We start from the raw sequence: 6387 nt of genomic DNA, 5'->3' as shown, positions 1-6387 counted from the left end.
CCTCATCGGGGCAATACTGTCTCTGCCAATTTGTGTGCCTCCTCTTCTCTGTTTCAATCGTCAGGCAAGGATATGTTCACTTTAATCTATGTACACCCAAAGCAGTAAGAGTCACGCAAGTGTAAGTTCACTTTATATATGTACACTCAAAGCAATAATGCAAGGGTTTTTTTCTCTATCTTTTCATTCTTAACAAAACAAGGTTACTGCCTATGAAACCATTTGTGCTTATTCTGGGAATGCAGAAAAGGAATTAGAAGTTAAGTGAGTAACAACAGGGAAATCCTGTCTTGTACTACCCTTCAGTATTTCCATCTACATCAAATACATACACGAGTTTATTTGAAGTTGCTCTCACTGTGTACAGTTTGTCTCTGACTTTTCAAAGAACAGATATAGCTAGAAAATTTTTTTTTTCTTCACTCCATTCCATAGCCTCCCACTCCAGTACCGCTCCATTCGCTAGCGTTGAGGAACTGGGTGTCTCCAGGAGGAATTTACTGTACCCTACATTACTGGCCAACATTTTGGTTTTACCTACTTGTTTTCACACACAGAGACACACTGCACTCCTAAAACATCAGCTGCTTTGTGTAATGGGGCTGTCACAGTGCAGCCTGCCCTTTCAATCCCTGAGCTGAAATGCAGCGATACATACAGGTACATATGTGTGTGAGAGAGCGGACTGTGAAAACCTATGGTTTTCTGTGACGAATGATTTTAGATGCACAAATTAATATAGGGATACCTAATTATAATTTTTTTTTTCTCACGTAGGAAACGTGTCCCTTCTGCAGGGATGTGCAGTTTGGTATCCCCTCCTCCACTCTCCCGCAACACTCCCCAGAGCTCCCGCCGATTTGGAAACTCATAGCCAGCGTACTTACTGAGCTCAAGTGCCCACAGTCCCTACCACATTTAGGACCTAAAAGTTAACTTGTTTTACCTAGACTTGCTTTTTCCCAGGTCCACCTTCCTTCAATTCAGCTTCTTGCTTCTAACCTTTCAGCTTATCAGCATTGATTTATTTAATACAAAGTAGTGCGGTTACCTTAGATCAATTATACCTTTTTTTCTGTGCAATTTCCAATGCTTAATACATCTGCTACTGCTCAGCCGCAGGGACAACTTGTCCAGCTGGATCCTAAATTATTTCAATCCTTAATTCAATTGTATTTTTGCCACAGCCCAGCCAATGAGCATAATTCTTTTATGGCTAAGAAGCCTCTTTAGAAATAATCCAATAGCCCATATTAAAATATAGGTCATTGTGAAAACTGCCAAGTGCCTGACTTGTCATAACTTCAAAGACAGGCTCTGAGTCTCCTTCGGCATTGCTGATTCTTTCGGTGCTCGGAGGCTTAATTTTAAAACAATCAGCTCAACAAAACAATTTACTTATAACTGTCCAAAGTTGTCAATGTTAGCTGGGAAGCTAATTTGCTACTTGGTGCTGCACTCAGATAAATGCTACAACTGAGGGCAACTGGAGGTTTCCAAGTACTAAATCGGTTCACAACTTTAAGTATTTACATGGACCTGTGGCTATAGAACTGCAAGGGCTTTGGACAGTAAAACCCATTCAAACCTATACATGAGGTGATCAGGTGAAAACAGCTGTAAGATGAATGTGTAAACTTACATAAGGTAAAACGTACACAGAAGTTCTTAAACTTTGAGATGAAATTATTTTTGGCTCTTCAACTAATATCCGTGATGAGACTTGGATCCTTTTGAATGTTTATATTTTTACAGATTCACTTAGTTTTTAAAAGAAATAAAGAGCCAGTCTTGTTCAGTGTTTTGGAGGAGACTATTTTCAATTAGCTACTGTTTTTTTTCTCCTTCTATCTCAAAGAGATGGAATCACAATATCAAAAGCTTAAGGAAATCAGTTGCCTTAGGACCACGGACAGACAGGTGGTCCTTTCTCTCCAGCTACCAGCAATGGAAAGCTAATTGCTTCTAGGTAGATAAGGTGAATCTGACTTTTCTCTGTGCTTATGCATGTTCAGCGTCTAGCACAACAGAACTCTGATTTGGATAGAACTGCAGTGTAAGCCTTGGGCAACAGTGGTGTGAGCTGCTGCTTGCACTCCTTCCCTTATTGAAAAGGCAACTTTATTGAGCATAATTCACTTGTTTCTGAGCACTCTTAGAAAAGCCAGAAATGACAAACAGAGTTAGATAAGTGAGGCTTTCATTTCAACGTCTCCTCTCCAGATCTGTGCATACCATTCTCACTGACAACAAAGGGAGTTCTGTTTCTATACCAAAGAAAATAATTTGGTCCCAAATGTTAATATTAGGCCTAGTAGAAAGCACCAACAGTGAATAATGTAAATGTTCTCACTGTTTGTTTGGGCTTTAGTGCAATCAGTGAAATCAGCTGTTTTGCATTTGGAAAAAGAATCAGTCCTATTGTGTCTTCAGGTATAGGTGCATGATGTCTCTTAAAATGAATGAGGCAACATAAAGATTGGCTTTGAATATGTTCAATAATCAGTGTGGTACATAATAAACTTAAGCTCAGGAGCCCACGTTAAGGTGCCTGTTTCTAATTAAACAAGATATCAGTGCTCATTCTCAGTCTTTTTTGCAGCCTGCACAATTGGACATATTTTACTTGCTGTACAAGCAGAGATATCAGTAAGAGACTGGCACCAAATGAAAGGACAGGTCCTCCCAGCAAGCAAGGACAGATTGCTTCTGGGTTTTTGTTTAGTCTTTTCAACGGGAGGAAGATAATATCTAGCACCTTGCCATCAGCAGTGCGGTAAAAAATGTAATCTTAGGATCATCTGAAATTCAATGGGGTCTCATATCATGATATATTTTGGGTCATCTCAGTCTAGATTTGGACATCGAGCAAGGTGTCTTGTTCGGGGTCTGCAGACAACAGAAATTACGAAGTATCTTACAAAAGCCTTGATTTAGGGACACGCATATAATCCTATGACCACATGGAGTTCCCAAGTTAAAACACTTTTCATGAATTCTACCCCTAGGCATATAAGCACAGAAGACTGCTACATGCAAAATGAGCTTCCCAAAGGAAACCAGATTAATGGTACCTTATTCTGATAACTGCCTTTTATAAAAGCAAAGAAAATGTGGTAGATATTAATCTATCATGACTTCAGAAAAGCAGCTGCTACAATGACACTTGTAATTGTTAGTCTGAGCAGAGGAGATGGAGATAAATAGAATTGTTAAGACAGGAAAGGAACTGACTAAAGAGGATGTAATACTATGTTGTGCTAAAGGATAATTACAGACTTGGAGTCAGATTACCCATCCTGAAAGATCTGTTATTGGGAATGAGGTTATTAAATATTTGCATTAATAATACACACCCAAAAGTTCGTGTTTGCTAATGAAATGTGGAGATGATAAAGTTGGCAGGCAATATTAAATCAGTGAAGAATGGGACTCACACAGGAAAAAAAAGGAATCCTAGCATAACAGAAATGGGATGGAAGTGAACAAAATAAAATGTTAAACCTGGTCTTTGGGGATTAGAGAAAAAAGAATTTGTTCTGTAAACTACAGGATCATCATCTGGAAATGACAGAGCAGAATGACTCGGGTATTTATAACCTGTCTGTGGACAAACATTTAATACAGGTGTGAAAAAGGCAAGCAAGATCCCCTTCTCATTCAAGTCTTGGTTGATAACCCTGGGAATTATTACTGTTTCACTAAATGTTGGTAAGACTTCAACTGGCAGCTAGGCCATTCTTGTTCAGGAAAGGTTTATTCCAACTAGAAAAGAGAAAGATTACACGGACACACGACATGGTGAACCAAGAGGATGGACTACAGTGGACCTGAGTGTTCTGCTTCTCTTACTGTTCAAAGTAGGGACTAGGTCAGGGTATGCCCTTGCTCCCTTCTGGACCCTGTACTGGGATTCTCTTCTGCACAAGCCAAGATGAAGGGACGAGGATGGAGTGCACCTCATGCACAGTCAGACTGAAATTGGGAGGACTCCCAGTTTCACCCCACTTATACACAGCTTTGCAAATTGCTCTCATACAACTACCTCTGGGATAGAATAAACCTGACGCTAAAGCAGCAGCCAGAGCTAGTGATTCAAAACAGGTAGCGAGAAAGAATATTGTTGAAGCTGAAACTTAACTACTTCTGGTATGAAATGTTCCAAAGTAGATTTATAATCTTTAAAAGATAGTAAGCGCTAGTAAGCTGGAAAGCGGCCAAAGTGAGGTGAAGAAGGTGTGCCTATAGAGAGGGAGCAGCATTCAAATTGTGAGGGATAAATCTCTAGACTTCAACATCACCCTCTCCGCACACACACATAGAATCATAGAATCATAGAATCGTCAAGGTTGGAAAAGACCCTTAAGATCATCAAGTCCAACCGTTAACCTATCACTGCCAAGTCCATCTATATCATGTCCTCGAGCACTGCATCTATCCGTTCTTTAAATACCCCCAGGGATGGAGACTCAACCACTTCCCTGGGCAGCCTGTTCCAATGCTTGACCACCCTCTCGGTGAAGAAGTTTTTCCTAATATCTAACCTAAACCTCCCCTGGCGTAAATATCACATATATCACATATTATCACATATTTTATATGTGATAAAATGATAAAGATGCCACAGGATAGCTTGCTTCGGTGACACTGATGGCTCCCTTGAAGAAGGTCACCTGATGCCAGGGGCAGCAGTTCCCAGGTAAAATGAGCTTGGGAGGTGTGCATTTGTGACAATCTCAAGCAATTTGGTAAGTAAGATACAAATGCTACTATCATAAGAACCAGGGAGAGGCCTTGTCTTCCCCTAGAACTTGGCATTCTTGCATAAATGGACTATCAAAACATTGTGGAGTGCTTTTGTAATATTTGTTTTCAGTCTGAAGACAGTTTGTAGCATGACAGACACTGTCAAAATGCAGGGTTGGACCAACCCAAATGGGCCCTCCCAGTGAAAGAGATGCGTTTCTTTGGCTCTAGGGAAGAGATACTATGATAACAGCCTGCTAACAATACAACACAAGGCTTTTAAATACTAAGTGAACACTGCATTTGGAATAGCAATATGATTTTAGAGATACTGTGAAGCAAACCTGTCCAACCCACTTGTAATAGTCCAAGAAGCTGGAGCTGATATATCTACTGTCATCAAAAGGTGTCTGATACAGTCTACAGCATGGTATCCTTTACCTGCTAACCTAAAAAGATGGGCACCCCTGCCACTGCCATGTTCCTATCACTGTGAAATTGTTTTAATATTGATTCAGTCAGAAGGCTGTTGTCTACTTTGTTCCCAGTTCCTACAGCAACTGGCTATTCCCCGAGTTTCTTTTATCACAGAATAACCAAACCTAACTTCATTCAGCTTATGCACTTCATTTGAAAAATGTTTGGTCTTTCAGTGCCGGTGAGCCCCAAGGCCAGAATGAGATCAGAGTTTCTGTGGATGTACCAGGACGTGAAAATAAATAGTTGGTGTATATATCCCCCGCCCCTTTTTACTCTTTTCATTATATATTGGATCATAATAAGAAAGTGATGTCTTGGGTCTTCCAAGTCCAAATCCCAGCTCTCACAAGCAACTTCATCATACAGCCCTGCTCATAAAACAATATCTTAAAACCCAGGACTTTAGTTCCCACTGTATTTACTGCTTTGGATGTTAGATTTCTTCTTCTCATTTTCCAACTAAATGTATCATTATTATTTTGTCCTTTGGTTTAAACGGTGGTGGTGGTGGGTTTTTTCCTCGGTGACATTTATCTCTATTTATAAAGCAATCATATCCCCTCTCAGTCACTGTTTTGTTTGGCTCAACTGCCAAGCTCTTTCATCAGGTGTATCAGACATAACATGAAGCAAGGCTCTTTCAGATGCACCAACTGTAAAGTGCGAGTTCCACCATATTTGAACACTGTTTGATAGAGCCCTTCTCAAAAGCTGGGTCATAGGAAGGACAGTAGCTAGCTCCCGTGGTTCTGTAGCATCAGTGGCAGAGGGCTGTGCTGCCGAAGGTGGAGAATTCAAACTCTGCTGCCAACAAGCACAATGAGCTTTCACACCAGCAGCAAATGGAGATCTGGAAGCATACACTAAATTGTTGTTCATTGGGTTTTTTTTTTTTTTCTTCATGACACTAATGTGTGAGAGTGACAATCCCAGCTTACTGTTACAGCATACAGTATATTCTCCGATATGTTGCAAAGACAATGAGAGACAAGAATTTGAATAATTGATGACTAACCTAGCAACAACCTAACTATTTTCTAAAGTAAACTATAGCCTATTTCCCAGTCAACGGCGGAGTATCACTAACAGCCTGCCATCTTGCCTGGCTACATTGAGGTTTCTAAATACAATATTCCCTTCTCTGACTTCAACTCTACCCGC

The sequence above is a fragment of the Platalea leucorodia genome (genome assembly GCF_965183815.1).
Source record: "Platalea leucorodia genome assembly, chromosome: 8".
Lineage (NCBI taxonomy): Eukaryota > Metazoa > Chordata > Aves > Pelecaniformes > Threskiornithidae > Platalea > Platalea leucorodia.
The sequence above is the reverse complement of the archived record's forward strand: the minus strand, read 5'-3'. Positions refer to the sequence as shown.